The sequence below is a fragment of the Lepisosteus oculatus genome, unplaced genomic scaffold, assembly GCF_040954835.1.
Source record: "Lepisosteus oculatus isolate fLepOcu1 unplaced genomic scaffold, fLepOcu1.hap2 HAP2_SCAFFOLD_103, whole genome shotgun sequence".
In the NCBI taxonomy this organism is placed as follows: Eukaryota; Metazoa; Chordata; class Actinopteri; order Semionotiformes; family Lepisosteidae; genus Lepisosteus; species Lepisosteus oculatus.
Genome location: NW_027167655.1, coordinates 219,882 through 237,529, shown reverse-complemented (window position 1 = coordinate 237,529; position 17,648 = coordinate 219,882). Strand labels below are relative to the sequence as shown.

General features: G+C 46.0%; 6 non-coding genes across 6 annotated transcripts; 2 read left to right on the top strand and 4 right to left on the bottom strand.

Moving 5' to 3' along the window:
* Positions 1-812: 812 nt before the first annotated feature.
* trnas-uga (transfer RNA serine (anticodon UGA)) lies at positions 813-894 on the bottom strand. Its single transcript has one exon. It is a non-coding gene; the product is annotated as a tRNA-Ser (tRNA).
* A 2,433-nt stretch (positions 895-3,327) lies between these two features.
* trnas-gcu (transfer RNA serine (anticodon GCU)) lies at positions 3,328-3,409 on the bottom strand. Its single transcript has one exon. It is a non-coding gene; the product is annotated as a tRNA-Ser (tRNA).
* Positions 3,410-12,245: 8,836 nt separating this feature from the next.
* LOC138225732 (U5 spliceosomal RNA) lies at positions 12,246-12,362 on the top strand. Its single transcript, XR_011184204.1, has one exon. It is a non-coding gene; the product is annotated as a U5 spliceosomal RNA (small nuclear RNA).
* Positions 12,363-12,753: 391 nt separating this feature from the next.
* Positions 12,754-12,868, top strand: LOC138225737 (U5 spliceosomal RNA). The gene has a single exon (XR_011184209.1). It is a non-coding gene; the product is annotated as a U5 spliceosomal RNA (small nuclear RNA).
* A 706-nt stretch (positions 12,869-13,574) lies between these two features.
* LOC138225730 (U4 spliceosomal RNA) lies at positions 13,575-13,716 on the bottom strand. Its single transcript, XR_011184201.1, has one exon. It is a non-coding gene; the product is annotated as a U4 spliceosomal RNA (small nuclear RNA).
* Positions 13,717-13,946: 230 nt separating this feature from the next.
* LOC138225739 (U5 spliceosomal RNA) lies at positions 13,947-14,063 on the bottom strand. The gene has a single exon (XR_011184211.1). It is a non-coding gene; the product is annotated as a U5 spliceosomal RNA (small nuclear RNA).
* Between the last annotated feature and the right edge of the window lie 3,585 nt (positions 14,064-17,648).

The following is a 17,648-nucleotide window of genomic DNA, read 5'->3' as shown; positions in this document are numbered from 1 at the left end:
ACCACCAGGAACACCGAACAGGCGCGCTTCTTTGCTTGCGCCGAAACACAACGACAGGAGGTGGACAACGTAGTCGGCAGGATTCGAACCTCTTTCTGTCTATTATATACTAAATGTTCTCGTCTGTCTCTTGTTTGTATAGAACTGAATGTCCCTGACAATGTACTGTTAGTTTTAATTGAAGAACGGCATTTGTGTTCAAATATATCAGACAAGTTTACGTAACTGCTCATGCGACACTCAGTTGTAATTAGTCAAGAAATAAAGTCGAACAACAGCTGCGGGTTTGATTCTGAACGTATCAGATTGCAGCACCTTTTACTTCCATTGACAAATGATAGAGATTCGAAGAGAGATCCTTCAGACCAGCAAGCAAACCCACGGCTATTTCGGTTTTCTATCTAGGCAACGTTGGTGTCTGCAATAGCATACATGAAAGCGTGATGCAATTTCTGTGGCTAAATTTGTTGCACGTCATGCACAGTAAGAGTGTTTCTAACACCAAATAAAAAGTCAACAATTAGCGATCACGCCTTCTCCTCAGTTAACCCACTGAAACCCTTGCTGTTAACAGTTCTTTAATGCATGCTTTACGAGCACCTACATATTGTGTCGGTTCTTTCAGTTTTATTCATTAGGTTTTCAAAGGCATAAGTAGAACACCAGAGGTGCGAACGCAAGATGTGTGGTTATCTGAAGAACTCATTTCCATGGCAGCGGGGCCAAGCTATTTAGTGTTTTTATAGTACCAGGGAAGGAGAAGCGGCACTTCACCTTTGCCGCGCAGGCACAAGGAGACGTGCGGCAGACGCCGTAGTCGGCAAGATTTGAACCTGCATGGGGAGTCCCCAACGGATTTCAAGTCCATCGCCTTAACCACTCGGCCACGACTACAGCGAGTTCACCATCGCCGCATTCCTCCTTTAATCTAACACGGAGTGCGACGTGGCTGCGGAAACCTTTTCAAAGTCGCTCTCCGTTAAAAAAAAATAATACCTTTGACAAAATACGTGCCGGCAGACAGACACGCCTCAGAGGGTTTAAGGCTGGCTTCATGTCGGAATGATAAAGTCTCCCCGTCCGGACATGAAAATGCCACTTTGTTACACACAAAAAAAGAATCAACAACAGAGAAATGCCCACAAGCATTTGAAAAGCCGCACCACGTCGCACTTGAAATAGCTCTTACATTAGTGGTAGACGCAGGAATCGCATTTTTATTTACGCTCTTACCAACGCGATGGAAAGCAAAACAAAGCAAAGCAGAGCAAAACAAAACGAACAAACGAAAACCCTGCACATAACGCCGTTACGTGCCCAAGTGGTATTGTACGTCATCCTAGCACTGCACCCCGGGGCGTACGGTACATGGGAACGAGCACACGCCACGAATCGTCTCGAATCACTCCCTACAGCTGTAAGGCGCCTTGAAGCGTGCACCCCCAACATTCTTCTTTGCGCATCTGTGAAAGGTAAACTCTTGAGCAAACTCTGAACCAGCTCTAAGGAAACTAATCCGATTAGACGTAACTTTGACTCATCTTTTTACGCTCAGTGCTGGATTGCTCAAACTCCAGCTAGGGTTAGGGTTAGCATTACCACGCTACTTAGACACTTTGTTTACGCTCAGTGCTGGATTTTGGAAACTTCAGGACGAGTGGGAATTTTCTCCTATCTGTCCATTCTGTTTTGTTTTGGAGACTCTTGGCTGCCTATGTTGTACAGTGCAGCGTGAAGGAAACATTTTCCAAAACTGTGTCAGCTCAAGAGTTGTAAGAAAACCTCTCCAGCTGCTACAACTCTCTTCATTTTTGTCATTTAATGTGACACTCGATGTATAACTGGAGCCTCACATATGCAAATGGTGCGGCTCCAGTTCGACACCCAGTTCGACACCACTTTACAGTATATGACAAAAGCATGGCAAACTGTGCCGGACCAGCAGATAACTTCCGCTTATTTTGACCATATTAAACATTGGAAATCTTCCCACTTGCATTTGTGACACTTGATTTTGGCTCCACCTAAGAAACTCTTAAATCTTCTAACACTTTTCTCTTCTCCCGCAACACACTTGTCTGTCGGCACTATGTGGAAGCGTTGCATGACAACCCATCTCACCACGGAAAGGAACCTAACAGCTTTGGTAAGAGAGTAGAATTACCTGAAGAACTGCTTTCCATGGAAGCAGGACCAAGCGATGTAGCATTTTTATAGTACCAGGAAAGGAGAAGCGGCACTTCGCCTTTGCCACACAGGCACAAGGCGACGTGCAGCAGACGCCGTAGTCAGCAGGATTCGAACCTGAGCGGGGAGTCCTCAATGGATTTCAAGTCCATCGCCTTAACTACTCGGCCACAACTACAGCGAGCTCGCCGCCGCCGCATTCCTCCTCCGGAGTGCGAGGTGTCTGCGGAAACCTTTTTAAAGTCGCTCTCCGTTAAAAAAAAATACCTTTCACAAGATACATGCCGGCAGACAGACACGCCTCAGAGGGTTTAAGGCTGGCTTCACGTTCAAATGATAAAGTCTCACCGTCCGGATGTCAAAATGCAACTTTGGCAGACAGAAAAAAAACATCAACAAACCACAAATGTGGACAAGGATTTTACAAGCTGCACCACACTGCACTTTCAAAAGCATTTACATTCGTGTTAGACGCAGGAATTGTCCTTGTTTTGCGCGCTTACGAACGCCATACAAATAAAACAGGTCTACGGGTCTGAAACCTGCTCCACGGAAAACAGTTCTGTTGCGCTTTTGATCAAAGGGAGATTCTCTGTTCTTACTTTTTCATGACATAACACCCAAAGGGGCTTCTTTGGAGCTGGATTCCAACCAGCATCCTAAAGTTTCTTGGTCGTATCCTTTACAGTCCTCTGTTCGGTCGACATGGAACAGAAGGGGGCAGCTTTCCTCACACATACAGTGCAGTTCTGCATCAGACCTCTAACTCGTTTCCTTAGCTTGGATTTAAGCCACGAAGCAGGCTTCTACTGTATAAACGTCTAGAGGAATCACAAACTATTTGAGAGGCCATCATCCCAGGGGGAACTGACAAAGTCTATCCCTAAACACCTAGCGCAGTCTCTCGAGAGACTGTCAAAAATCGCTTTCTCCGTTTGTGCTGCAAGTAAGTGAAAATGCGGTCTCAACCCAGAGCCACTTGGCAGCAGCGGCACGTAAATACTGTTACTGCCACTGCTCGATACCGACGTTAGCCTACTATACCATGTTCAGCCACCGCTAGAAAATGTACAGCTCTAGTACTGGAGCAAACAGAAGGAGGGCCAACATCTAACAGGCACACGTGTCAGACATAGAGAGCGCCGAGGATGGGATTCGAACCCATGCGTGCAGAGCACAATGGATTAGCAGTCCATCGCCTTAACCACTCGGCCACCTCGTCAATGAAACTGGGCTGTCCAGACACGGGTTGGCACGCTCCAGATGATCTTTTTCTTTTTTTTCCCTCGTACTCGAGGGTCCTTTTCCTGTTCCACATGCGATTTCAACATTTTCCTTGGGAGATGTCAAGCCAGCAAGCCACTGCTGTGGTTCAGTGGCCAGTGTGGAGTTCAGTGGCCCTGTTGTACACAGAAAGCACATTGAGCTCCTTGGACATGAAAAGTTCCAGATAAAAGCCATTTGTCATCCTTTCTCTTGGTGTCGATGTTGCTATTGTATGTAAAGGTGGCAACTTGCTCAGCGAGCAGGCGGAGCACACACCGAATGCAGATGTGTCTGAGTGGTGTGTCCAAGTGGCTGCAAAAAAACAGTACTCCCGGGGCGCCGTGGCTTAGTTGGTTAAAGCGCCTGTCTAGTAAACAAGAAATCCTGGGTCCGAATCCCAGCGGTGCCTTTTTTTGTGCTGTGTTCTCGAACAGAACTGGTCATTATGGACAACCGCATATGCCTAGACTTAATTAAATGCAAGTATTCATTTCCTGTCTTGAACGACTTGTTTTTCTTAAAATGGATGCAACTTGCAAAACATGAAATACAAACCTCGCTAATCAGCGCTCGCGGCTGGCAAAAAAAAAAGAAGTCAGCAATGTTATTTTTCTTTAACCTTAACCCTGCTAATGGAGAAGAGTTAAACGACCGAGTCTATGCAGCTTAAACGGTGCTCACGTCGGGTTCTTAGCTGAAAGGGTGATAAATCCCGCTCACCCCAGTCCTTAATCTTTTAAAAGGATACAAAATTGAACCTAGTCGCCACATCACATACATCCTGTTCAACGATAAAAAGGTGACATCTATCCTCGATCCAGAGTAAATCCCACGTTGAGGGCATATTTTTTTCCACTTTACCATGAGTCGGGCTCGGCTGCACAGAGGCGAGAGCAGAGCAATGAGGTCACGGGGACAGGAGAGCCACACGCTGGCGGTTTAAACACGTGGAAGAAAACTGAAGGATCCACAGTATGTGGACCCTCCGTGCGCCATCAGTCCGCACTCCGGACTCTGAATCCTGCCATCCGAGTTAAGATCTCGGCGGAACCTGAGGCGCAGTTCTTTCTTAAAACGTAATCTGGTGAGCATTTCTAGAATCGTACTTGTATAGATGCAGCCTTTAATGTGTTGCTAGGTTAAAATTGATGACTTCTTGAACTTCAGTAGGCAACTGCCCTCTTGATTTTGGATTTAATTTCTTTATTACAGGGGCGCTTTTATGAAGACCGAGTCATGTTCAGGTACTTTGCTTGATGGAGGAAGCATATTTCGGACTCTGTGATCTGCTCACCTGGAAAGGTCTGCTGTACTACTACAAGAGAGAAGTAGAGTCTGGAAGAATGGACAATTTTATGATGCTTTGGAAGATAATGTTTTTTTTTTCTTTGAAATTGAAATGAATCAGAATATCAGTGCAAAAGACAAACTCTTGGTTTGGTTTAAAGAGATATGGTTTTAAAACAGACAAAATGTAGAAAACAGGTGTTTCTCACTTTTGGAAGAGAATGGACCGGGGGTAATATTTTACAAGTTATATAATAGTAAAATATTATATAATAGGGGTAATAGTCGCGAGGGGCTTCAGCTTTTTCGTGCTTAATATGGTGCGCTGTGGCCACGGCAGATATGGGATCTATAAAAGCCGAAAATTCTCCGATCATTGCCTGACACAGCTCCTCAAAGCTATTACAGACCTCAGGTCCTTGTCTAGACATCCACTCGTGGACCGCTCGGCTGGTAGTTTTCCTTACTAACATAGCCTTTTCCTGTTCGGACGCTTCGGGCATAAACTGCAAAGTATATCTCAGCTCATCAATGTAGGTCTCCACATTATTCCCTGACACTGTCGGGTCAAACCTTTCTACATCTTTGGCTAACTGCCTCAGGGAGTGGAGGTTAATTTTTACAGTTTCTCCGTGGGCAGGGAGACGGCCGTGATCAGGAGCAGGGGGTCTATGCCTGAATTGAATCGCCCTTGCGTCTCGCGCAGGACTCGGCGATCTCCCCCATGCCGATCCGACCACAGACCCTGGCCGGGAGAAACCTCCTGGGTGAGTGCTCCGGGCTGCTAGGTGGGCTGGCATGTAAGTGGGATCTAGCCTGTTTTGCTTCCAGTACAGCAGCATCTAACTCCTTTTGCCTTTCCTGGCTGAGCTCATTTAAACTCTCAATTTCTTTTTCTTTTTCTTTCAAGCTCGCTTCTAGGTCTCTCCTAGCTACCTCAGCCGCAGTTTCTCTAGCAGACAGGTCATCTAATTTACCTAAAACTTCCCTGAGTCTGTCTTCACTTTCCTCACTTTTCACTCTCTTTTCTCTGATTATATCCAACAACTCAACTCGCTCCGCCTTATATCTTTCTAGCTTTCCCTGAAGCGTTTGAAACTTTGTCAGCTCGGACAAAGACAGTTCCAGCTGTTTAGCTAGATTTAAGGCGAAACTAGATAGGACCTGAACTGCGTTCACAGACCCTCCTGTGTTAAGCTGGTTCGCTACCTTAGCTACTAAATCTACTTGCAGCTTCTCAATATCATCAAAGTTCAACTTTTCGATACCGCTCCAGTAACCAGGATTGTCGTCGCTAGAAATAGTACTTATAAGCGACTCCACTTCAGACATTTTAGCAGCCATTGTCATTACGTCAGAGAAACTTTAAGAGTATTACTTTTTTTCCTTTTACCAAAATACAGTATGGAATCTAAACACCCGAGCAGATGGATTTCCAATCAGCACACGTTACACTAAACGCTAGAAAACAGGGGGATTTCTTTACGCAGTTATCAGCACACCCGGTATTCGCGTATAAAAGCCACGGTGCTGTGCTGAACTTGAACTCACAGCAACATCAGTTATTCTGTGCGATTGAGTCTCATTTCATTCTAAACTCGCCCACCCAGGGACGCCATTAAATGTAGTGGTTTGATGGGTTTACTGAGACACTTATTAATTGTAGCAGTAATCACGAGGTTGTTCGTTGGGGCTTTTAGAAAATCAATCGCCAGAACAACTAACAACGCACACACACGGGTTCAATACACGAGATACATTTATTAATATAAATTGTGCACCAAACATATACTAGTCTGCCTGGATACGAGCGGCAGACCTTACTGTGAGGGTTATCAATATACAAGATATATAATCTCGAAGAGATGCAAACACAAAGAGATACACAACAGAGAATATATGTCAATATATATCGTTCGGTTACCAAATCGCTAATCAGTGTTATTACCCATTGTTACTCTAAACTCGGAAGTAAATACATTACTCATGAATTAAATTGATAACAACTTGTGTTGAGGTACAATTGAATTCTCGAGACGCAATGTAGAACATGGGGTTAACTTATCCACTGTGTATGGATTTGGAATTTCCCGGCACGAACACCAAACCAGCTGACAAGCTCTGTTGCAGCCTCTGTTCCAGCGGTTGTCCAATGGGCGTTGTGTCGGCGTCCTCTGGCTACCAGCCAACCAGTCAAGGTGCAGCTCGGAGTAGGACGGGCGGAGGAATCTGACTGCGGCGCACAGGGCAGTCGTTGCTCCGAGGGGATCTACCAGCAGTCCGGCTGGCTAGTAGAAAGTCTCTATGCACAGAGTGTGACCGCGAGTCCTCACAAGTCACTCTTTTGCCTGGGAAGAAACTGGTTCGTTCCCGGTCCAGCGCTGCTTCTGAATAAGCTATTCAGGTTGTCGACGAGGGTCCAACTGTAGGCTGCCGTTGATCAAACGGAGCATTCACGTTAGTAGAATTCTGAGTACGTACGGGATGCTTGGCCTCGCGCTTAGAACAAAGTCCAAGTCCCTATGCAGACAACAGCAGTTGTCACGTGATTGTCTCTGAGGATGCGCGAAAATGGCCAAGGAGAGCCCCGATCTGAGCTTGCGCTCCCTTTTTGACCAAGACACAGATGTGTGCTGATTGGTTGAGAGTTTGGCGGGCATTGGAGACCCACGTGGTATTACCACGCCCTGCCAGTCCCTGATTGGTTGGTCAAGGTGAGATATAAGTCACTTACTCTTGACACTTAAGAATGCAGTCCAGATGTCCATTCAGCACTCCCTAGACAGATAGGCGCCAATGGATGACCATTGATCATGATAGCCAGGCTTAGCTAAGTGCATCCCTGTCTGGGAGCTGTTCCCTATCAAAAGAAAACAACTTAAATCAGTCTGCATGAATACTTTCTCTGTGGCTGCACCACAGAGATGGGGGGTGAGATGGGGCTTCATTTAGGACAGCATACCAACGCTTAATTCTGTCTTATTAACAAGCATTGCCGCTACACTTGTATCCCAACTTTTGCAACTCGCAACTGAAAACCCACTGAAGCTAAGCAGGTGTGAGCCAGGTCAGTACCAGGATGAGGGTGAGCTACAGGGAAAAACAAAGCTTCCAGCTGGAAGTGGTGTTAATGGGCGCTCACTCTGAGGTCTGTACGGGTCCCAATGTCCCAATATAGTGACGGAGAAGCTGTGTTGGAAAAAGGGCGCTGTCTTTTGGATGAGATGTAAAACCGAGGTCATAGTGCTCTGTGGTCATTAAAAATGACCACCAAAACCTTTGACAAAAGCTCTTGGTAATTGATGGTCTTCAATAATGCTTCTCCTTTAGGTACATTTTAAATCAGCTGAAAAATGCTGTGAAATGGGGGGGCACTTCAGGCCAGTGTAGGATTTGGGTTACAAGAACTATGAACTGCACGAGAAAGCCCGTACACTGAATTACACGGCTTTCTATTCAAAGGACAAAAGAAATTCCCTGAGCTTGATTTTTTGCAGCACAGAGAGGACCACTGTTGTGAGGTCGGTTAGCTCAGTTGGTTAGATGGTGGTGCTAGTAACGCCAAGGTTGCGGGTTTGAGCCGCGTACGGGCCAGGTCCTTTTCTCCTCTCTTACCAAAGCTGTTAGGTTCCTTTCCGTGGTGAGATGGGTTGTCATGCAACGCTGCCACATAGCGCCGACAGACAAGAGTGTTGCGGGAGAAGAGAAATGTGTTTGAAGATTTAAGAGTGTCTTAGGTGCAGCCAAAATCAAGTGTCACAAATGCAAGTGGTTGGATTTCCATTGTTTAATGTGGTAAAAATAAGCGGAAGTAATCTGCCGGTCCGGCACAGTCTGCCATGCTTTTGTCATTTACTGTAAAGTGGTATTGAACTGGGTGTCGAACTGGAGCCTCACCATTTGCATATGTGAGGCTCCAGTTATACATCGAGTGTCACATTAAATGACAAAAATGAAGAGAGTTAAAGCAGCTGGAGAGGTTTTCTTACAACTTTTGAGCTGACAGTTTTGGAAAATGTTTCCTTCACGCTGCACTGTACAACATAGGCAGCCAAGAGTCTCCAAAACAAAACAGAATTGACAGATAGGAGAAAATTCCCACTCGTCCTGAAGTTCCCAAAATCAAGCACTGAGCGTAAACAAAGTGTCTAAGTAGCGTGGGAATGCTAACCCTAACCCTAGCGTAAAAAGATGAGTCAAAGTAACGTCTAATCGGATTAGTTTCCTTAGAGCTGGTTCAGAGTTTGCTGAAGAGTTTACCCAGTGGGCACTGATTCGTCGAATATACGTATATTCACGGCGAAAATACGGCTATACGTATATATACGTCGCCTCGACGTATAATCAAAGTCGAATTGCAACCGTAAAATCGACGACATTCAATAAACGCATATATAACGTCGAAAACACATCTAACACAGTGCCTGAGGCTTTTTACTGTATGTATCGTGTGTGCCGCAACTAGGAGTATACGGCACTCTGCACAGTGTACGAAGTAAATTATTTTCGCAGTAATTAATTTACACGTGTATAATAAATATAGTAAATATAATAAATTAATTACTGCGAAAATTACTTCGTACACTGTGCAGAGTGCCGTATACTCCTAGGTAAGTTAGGTACATCTTTTTGCCCAAAACTGAAGGGGCGACATTCCTCCCTCCCCCCGTGATGCCAGGCCTGTCCCCATCCTATTCCATAATGTCATTATACTGTATATAATACCATACAACAGTGACCGATCCTTACTAACTGCATGCGTTAAAATTGCACATCAGCTCATAGCAGGGGGCACATAGCCGCGATGTATTATCAATGTTAAATTTCAACCATAATATCGACAACATTAATAAACGCATACGTTGAGAAAATATCGAACCCAGCATATTTTCCGGTTATATACCACAATGCATTGCTAGTATTCGTTGGTCACCATTTTGGACACGTTTTTCAAACGTAGAAGTATATCCGCAAATATCTCAGCAATCCTCTTTTGACGAGTAAGTATGAACAATAATAATACTATCTGAATACATACAGATCTTTCTTAATATTATTTTGATTAAAATAGTAAGTGAATAAGCAAAAAATGGCACATAAAAATAGTGGAGCTTTTTAAACGTCTGTACTTACTGCGCCCCATAAGAAATCGTTTGTCCCCGTTCAAAAGAGGTTGTGCGATGTCCTGCAGCGTTCGCAAAGCAAACCTTTGACAGTTTGAAAAGAGGAATTTATTCTGCTTCCTGTGCGTGCAGTAGTTACAAAGTTGAACGTCTTTACACGATCTGCTGCAGTTTTCAGTGGGCGGGCGTTGTCAAATGGCTTGGAAAAACGCACTGTGTTTCGGCTCGGCAAACATCGTGAGCAGTGTCCTGCATGTTTTCTGTGTATAGCTGTCTTTTAACGCATACAGAATTCATTCGAAATGGGGAATGGTGTGAATGGGGAAGATGACACTAAATCGTTTTGCCGTTTCTCTATTCTTATTCTATGTTGTACTTTCAAACTTTGGGTACTCTTTAATTAGGACAGACTTTATTGCTCAACTTCTATGATGCAAGCCAAATTTTATACATTTATTTCAGCTTTGAGCTTAGTAAACCGTTCATTTTTTAGATTATACTAAAGAAGATATTAATCATCATTAATTTGGGAAGTAATATTATATAATTTTCTCCTAGCTGCGGTGCTGAAGTCCCGCCCTAAATCAGCAGAAAAAGAAATAAAGGAGCACGCAATGTGTTACTTGAAGAATGCATATGCAAGGCAGGGGGCCAGGAGATCTGGACACTGAAAATACTAGGTTTTTGGTTCTAACTGTTAGGACAATTACACAGGGTTTGCAAATAGTGGACAAAAATCGTCTTAACTTCCATTGTAATATTTTTTTTCTTGGAAATATAGAAGTTGTACATTTTAAAATGTATATTTGAATCAAAATGTGGTTTTGAGTTAGTGTGTTAATGTAATTAGTTTGTGTTTGCCGTTACTATACTGTATATTGCCATATTACCAGAATTTGTAGCTGAAGTTTAAGACTAGTTGTGTTTTTTATGATTATTGCCCATATGTTGATTGTTGATTGATTGTATACAATGTATAATTTGAAATACATATTTTTCAGGTGTGAATGTGTATTTTCAGAATAAATTTCTAAACCAAATCATTGGGTTGATTTACTAGTTTCTACACCTGTAAAACCTAACTTTGATGTATAATAGACCTCTACCCATATACGTATAATAGACCTCTAAAGTTATCCGTATAATAGACCTCTAACCATATACATATAATAGACCTCTAAAGTTATCCGTATAATAGACCTCTACCCATATACGTATAATAGACCTCTAAAGTTATCCGTATAATAGACCTCCAACCATATACGTAGAATAGTCCTCTAAAGTTATCCGGAACTCCTACCATATATGTATAATAGTCCTCTAAATTTATCCGTATAATAGAACTCCAACCATTTACGTATAATGAACATCTAATCATAGACGTATAATTGACGTATAACAATAGACGTATATTAGAATTTCATTCTAGACGAATTGCAGACCACATTTAGACGTCTAAGGTATGCGTTTAATAGACGTATATTATACATCTTTTGCCCACTGGGTTACGTCTCAACAGAAACGCTCTTTAGCTCTTTCAGTGTTATGCAGAGAACAGCGTCTGTCGAGATCACTTTTGAGTCAGCGCGAAACGCCGTGTGCTGTCAGTTTGATTTCATATTGCTCGTAGCGGCGCCCGGCTTTTGTCTGTCAAACGTTAGGTTGCGCTTCTTCATGCTGCATCGTCGGCATGAGTGGAGCTTTTTAAACGTCTGTACTTACTGCGCCCCATAAGAAATCGTTTGTCCCCGTTCAAAAGAGATTTTGCGATGTCCTGCAGAGTTCGCAAAGCAAACCTTTGACAGTTTGAAAAGAGGAATTTATTCTGCTTCCTGTGCGTGCAGTAGTTACAAAGTTGAACGTCTTTACACGATCTGCTGCAGTTTTCAGTGGGCGGGCTTTGTCAGATGGCTTGGAAAAACGCACTGTGTTTCGGCTCGGGAAACATCATGAGCAGTGTCCTGCATGTTTTCTGTGTATAGCTGTCTTTTGACGCATACAGAATTCATTCGAAATCATTGATTTCTCCAATTATCAAGGGTCCCTTAAAGGATGAGTCAAAGTAACGTCTAATCGGATTAGTTTCCTTAGAGCTGGTTCAGAGTTTGCTCAAGAGTTTACCTTTCACAGATGTGCAAAGAAGAATGTTGGGGGTGCACGCTTCAAGGTGCCTTACAGTGCGTTGTTTCCGACACAGTGTGGCCGGGTGTTTTCCGAGTTATCGCACGGATTGGGCACGCCCACAAGCCGAGAGCCGCAGGCGATGAGCCCGGGGCTGAACGGGCCCCACTGGCTAGTTTGTAAGGCCAGGTGCATTGCCAACCATGACCGGCAGCGCAGAGGCTTTGAAGGCGGACTGGGCTCCTGCAGCTGTGCAGCCACGCACTCTGGTTTCTCTTCATCTCGTACAAATCTTTCGCCTTTTACTAAAGATTTCCGTGGAGAGGAGCATGAATGAGTTCCATGCAATTTTTGTGCTTCCCTGCCTTCGGGTGGGGCGCAGCCTGGCTGGTCAAAGAGAGAAAACAAAAACGCTCGCAATCGGTCTTGTTATGGCGATTGTGGCAGTCTGCTCCGCGAGTCCTCGGTCTCCGGCCGTCTGATTGGCGCTCTTTTCTTTGGGGGGTGGGAAGTGTCCGGCCGCAGGGGATCTTGGGACCTCGCTTTGCATAGTGGCTTCCCAGAGTGCGTCGTTTCCGGCACAGTGTGGCCGGGTGTTTTCCGAGTTATCGCACGGATTGGGCACGCTCGCAAACCGTGAGCCGCAGGCGATGAGCCCGGAGCTGAACGGGCCCCACTGGCTCGTTTGTAAGGCCAGGTGTATTGCCAACCACGACCGGCAGGGCAGAGGCCTTGAAGGCGGCCTGGGCTCCTGCAGCTGTGCAGCCATGCACTCTGGTTTCTCTTCATCTCGTACAACTCTTTCGCCTTTTACTAAAGATTTCCGTGGAGAGGAGCACGAATGAGTTCCCTGCAATTTTTGTGATTTCCTGCTTTCGGGTCGCGGGCAGCTGGGCTGGTCAAAGAGAGAAAACAAGCACGTTCGCAATCGCTCTTGTAATGGTGATTGTGGCCGTCTGCTCCGCGAGTCCTCGATCTCCGGCCGTCTGATTGGCGCTCTTTTCTTTGGGGGGCGGGAAGTGTCCGGCCGCAGGGGATCTTGGGACCTCGCTTTGCATAGCGGCTTCCCAGAGTGCGTCGTTTCCGGCACAGTGAGCCGCAGGCGATGAGCCCGGAGCTGAACGGGCCCCACTGGCTCGTTTGTAAGATCTGCGGCAGATCGTGTAAAGACGTTCAACTTTGTAACTACTGCACGCACAGGAAGCAGAATAAATTCCTCTTTCAAACTGTCAAAGGTTTGCTTTGCGAACGCTGCAGGACATCGCACAATCTGTTTTGAACGGGGACAAACGATTTCTTATGAGGCGCAGTAAGTACAGACGTTTAAAAAGCTCCACTCATGCCGACAATGCAGCATGAAGAAGCGCAACCTAACGTTTGACAGACAAAAGCCTGGCGCCGCTACGAGCAATATGAAATCAAACTGACAGCACACAGCGTTTCGCGCTGACTCAAAAGTGATCTCGACAGACGCTGTTCTCTGCATAACGCTGAAAGAGCTAAAGAGTGTTTCTGTTGAGACGTAACAAGCTTGTTTCTTTCTACCATGATGTTACCATGACAAAATCTGTCTTTAAACACCTTGCTCAGTCTCTGACGAGACTGTCAAGAATTGCTTTCGCTAATTGTATTGCAAACCGGCGGAAGCGGGGTATTGGGAAAAGTTTTCAACTAGCAATAATCGCGCATCGGCTAAACCTCAAAGGCTACGATACTGCCACTGCGCAAAGCTGACGGTTGCCAGGCAACCGCGTGGATCCTATGGAAATCGTTATCAATCGTCTCATGGCATGTCGTTGCTGTAACGCTTCATATTTGCGGCCGGACACTTCCCGCCCCCCAAAGAAAAGAGCGCCAATCAGACAGGCGGAGACCGAGGACTGGCAGAGCAGACAGCCACAGTCGCCGTAATAAGAGCGATTGTGAGCGGTTTTGTTTTCTCTCTTTGACCAGCCCAGCTGCGCCCCACCCGAAGGCAGGAAAGCACAAAAATTGTATGGAACTCATTCATGCTCTTCTCCATGGAAATCTTTAGTAAAAGGCAAAAGATTTGTACGAGATGAAGAGAAACCAGAGTGCGTGGCTGGACAGCTGCAGGAGCCCAGGCTGCCTTCAAGGCCTCTGCCCTGCCGGTCGTGGTTGGCAATGCACCTGGCCTTACAAACGAGCCAGTGGGGCCCGTTCAGCTCCGGGCTCATCGCCTGCGGCTCTCGGCTTACCTGGCAGGGGAGATACCTTGATCAGCCTGTAGTTGGAGTAGTTGGATTGTTTTCTTGTTTTGTGGAAGCAGTGTTTGTTTTGCAGTTTGAGATGGCAACCTTTGGATCCCGCAAGAATGCTGTACATTTTGAGCTTTTGGATGACCTCTTCATGGATCGTATGCAGTTCAGCAGAAAAGTGTTACAGAAGGAACTTGGCTTTGAACCTCGGCACTTGGATTTCATCTTTGCTCTCCCAGGTCAGAAAGCATTTGAGGTTGTATTTGCTACCTATCCTCTGTTTGAACAATGCGTGGATGTCTTTGAGGCAAAAAGAGGGAAAGTTCCTGCACTTGAGAAGATCAACTTGCAGCCTCTGACACAGAGAGAGAGGAAAACGGTGCATGTTGTTATGTTCTCGGAACTGGCAAAGACGGAGGACATTCACATCTGGCTTAACCAGTACTGCACCGTCCACCATGGAACTGAGGTTAGAGATGTTGACGGTATAAAAACAGGAGCAAGGAAATTCGAGGTTCGCTTACTACCGGACAATGTAAATGGAGGCTTAAGGCACCTGCCCTCTACAATCCGGCTGGGCGCCTGCAATGGCTATGTTTTTTATGTGGGACAACCAAAGGTGTGTCGGCGCTGTGGTGCTGTGGGACACCTGGCATCGTCCTGCACTGTGAAATGCTGCAAGACCTGTGGCAAACAGGGACATTTAGCCTCTGACTGTTCAATGCTGCCAAAGTGCAATTTATGTGGCTCGGAAGGACACGTTTTTAAGAACTGCCCTCACGCCTACGCCAATAAACTCAAAATGAGAAAGGATGAGGCAGTGCTTGTTTCAGCCAAACCGGCCCGAAAAGCCAAAGCAAACAACAAGTCAAACAAAGAACCCTTGTTGGACAAAGAGTCTCAGCCTCCAGCCAGGATCAGTCCTGCTGTGGCTCCGGGGCCGGTGGAAGAGAAATCCACTACGCTCCCACAACCGCAGACTGCACCAGACAAGCACGAGGGTTTGAAAACCCCCGAGAACAGCGAGGACCCCTCCCCCACTCCTGCTCCTCAGAACGAGGGCCAGTGTGGGGCCCCCCGGTGGAGCGGGTCCAGCGACGATACCCAGGATTCAGCGGAGCTGCTTTTCTCAGACTCTGCAAGTGCTACAGATGCCCTCCTCTCCTCCATCCAGTCCATCACGGAGGATCTGCAACAGCTGGTGGGTGAGGGGGAAGAGGAGACTGGTGCATCGGCTGCACCCCTTTCCCCTCAGTGCTCCCAGGAGCTGGACTTGAGGAAAAGGAAAAATGACTCTGTTTTCTCCCCGAGCGAGGAGGAAGGAGAGAATGGCGATGGGGACAGCTGGAACCCCTCCACCCCTCCCTCTACCCCCTTCCTTGAAATGGACTCCGTGAATGCTTTTACTGCTGCCACCCTGATGAAGGCTCATTCAGAGGATGGCTGGCAGGAAATTGGTAAGAAGAAAAAGAAAAAGAAGAAGGTAACAGGTGAGACCGAAGAGAAATGTGTTTTGTAAAGACTGGTTCCACTTTCTTATGTAATATGGCTCTAAACATAATTTCTCTTAACACCAGAGGTATCAATGACGGAGTTAAATGTCAGTGTGTCTTTGATTACCTCCAGCAGAGAGAGGGAGATGTGTTGATGTTGCAGGAGTGTGCTTTAGCCTATCAAGAGAGGTATAAAAGCTTTGAAGATAGGTGGGATAAAGGGCCTTCTGTTTGGTCAGGGGACAATAACAACAGAGCCTCTGGCGTGGCCATTCTTTTCAAAGGATGGGCTTTCAAATTGAAAAGTATTCAGAGGGTCATAGATGGCAGGTTGCTGTGTGTGGATGTGGAATGGGGGACCGTTAACCTGCGGCTAATCAATGTGTATTGTCCTACTGACGTGGGAGGAAGGGTGGAGCTACTCAAGGCACTCTCTCCCCTATTGTTAAGTAGCACAGACGTGATAGTGGGAGGGGATTTTAATTGTATCTTAGAGCACAGAGACAGGCAGTCTAGCTCTCCGATAAAATTGGATTCCAGCTCACTGGCCCTGCAAAACTTAGTTCAAGACTTTAAACTCTCAGACACATATAGATGTATATATCCCACAACAGCAGGATATGCATGGTCAGGGAGGAATAGCAGCTCCAGAATTGACTATTGCTTTGTCTCAGAGAGAGTGAAAGTTGTTGGGGTCACTCTTCAGCCTGTCTTCTTCTCAGATCATCAGGCTTTAGGGTGTAGAGTGGAACTCCAGGGCGGGACTGTCTTTGGCCCAGGCCTCTGGAAACTCAACACAAAGCTGCTAGAGAACGAGGGGGTAGTATCCCGCTACAAGGAGAAACTATCACAGTGGCTGTCCTTGCAGTGTCTGTACGGGTCAGTAGGAGAGTGGTGGGAGGAGGTGAAGATGAGGACAAAGACCTTTTTCATGGCTGAGGGAAGGAAGGCTGCTGCCAGACGGAGAGGAGTGCTAGCCAGGAAACAGAGGCAGCTGCAGCGTCTCTACACGATGCTGCACAGTGGCTTCGATGTGCTCGAGGATATCACCCTTTTAAAAAAGGACATCCGGAGCATAGCCGAAGAAAGTAGTCGAGGAGTGCTGTTAAGAGGCAGAGTGCAGTTCTTGGAAGAAAATGAGAAGTGTACTCGCTTCTTTTTCAGGAAAGTGGTAGGCTCCAAGTCTGTCATGGAAAGTGTAGTTGATGAGGAGGGACGAGAGAGAACAGAGCCGAGTGCTATCCTCTCCTGCACCAAGGCCTTCTACTCAAGACTGTACAGCTCTACAGAGGTAAAGGATGAAGAAATTCATTTTTTTACCTCAAAGCTAGAAAACGTTTTGAGTGAAGAAGATAGGGAAGTACTTGAGAGGGATTTGACAGTAGAAGAGCTGAGACAGGCTATGGAGAGCTTACAGAAGGGGAAAACTCCAGGTGCTGACGGGCTCCCTAAAGAATTTTATTGCACCTTTTGGGATCTGCTTCAGGATCCGCTACTGGTCCTATTCGAGGAAAGATATAAGACAGAATTGCTGCCTGACTCCTTAAGAGAAGGCACTATCTCTCTCTTGTTTAAGAAAGGAGCAAAAAATGACATAAAGAACTGGAGACCCCTCAGCCTGTTAGGCGTGGACACTAAGATCCTGTCCAAAGCCCTTTTCCTGCACCTACAAAATGTAGTGGCCTCACTGGTAGGGAAAGAACAGACTTGTGGGATAGCAGGACGCCTGATGAGCGACAACCTGGCCTTGTTGAGGGATGTCTGTCTGTACTCTGAGGATCGCTCCCTCCCTCTTTGCATTTTAGGTGTAGACCTAGAAAAGGCCTTTGACCGCCTAAACCGGCAGTACTTAACATCGGGACTTGAGCACATGAAGTTTGGCCCCATCATGAGAAAGTGGATTAACCTGCTGTACACAGGTAGCAACAGCAGAGTCATGGTTAATGGCAATA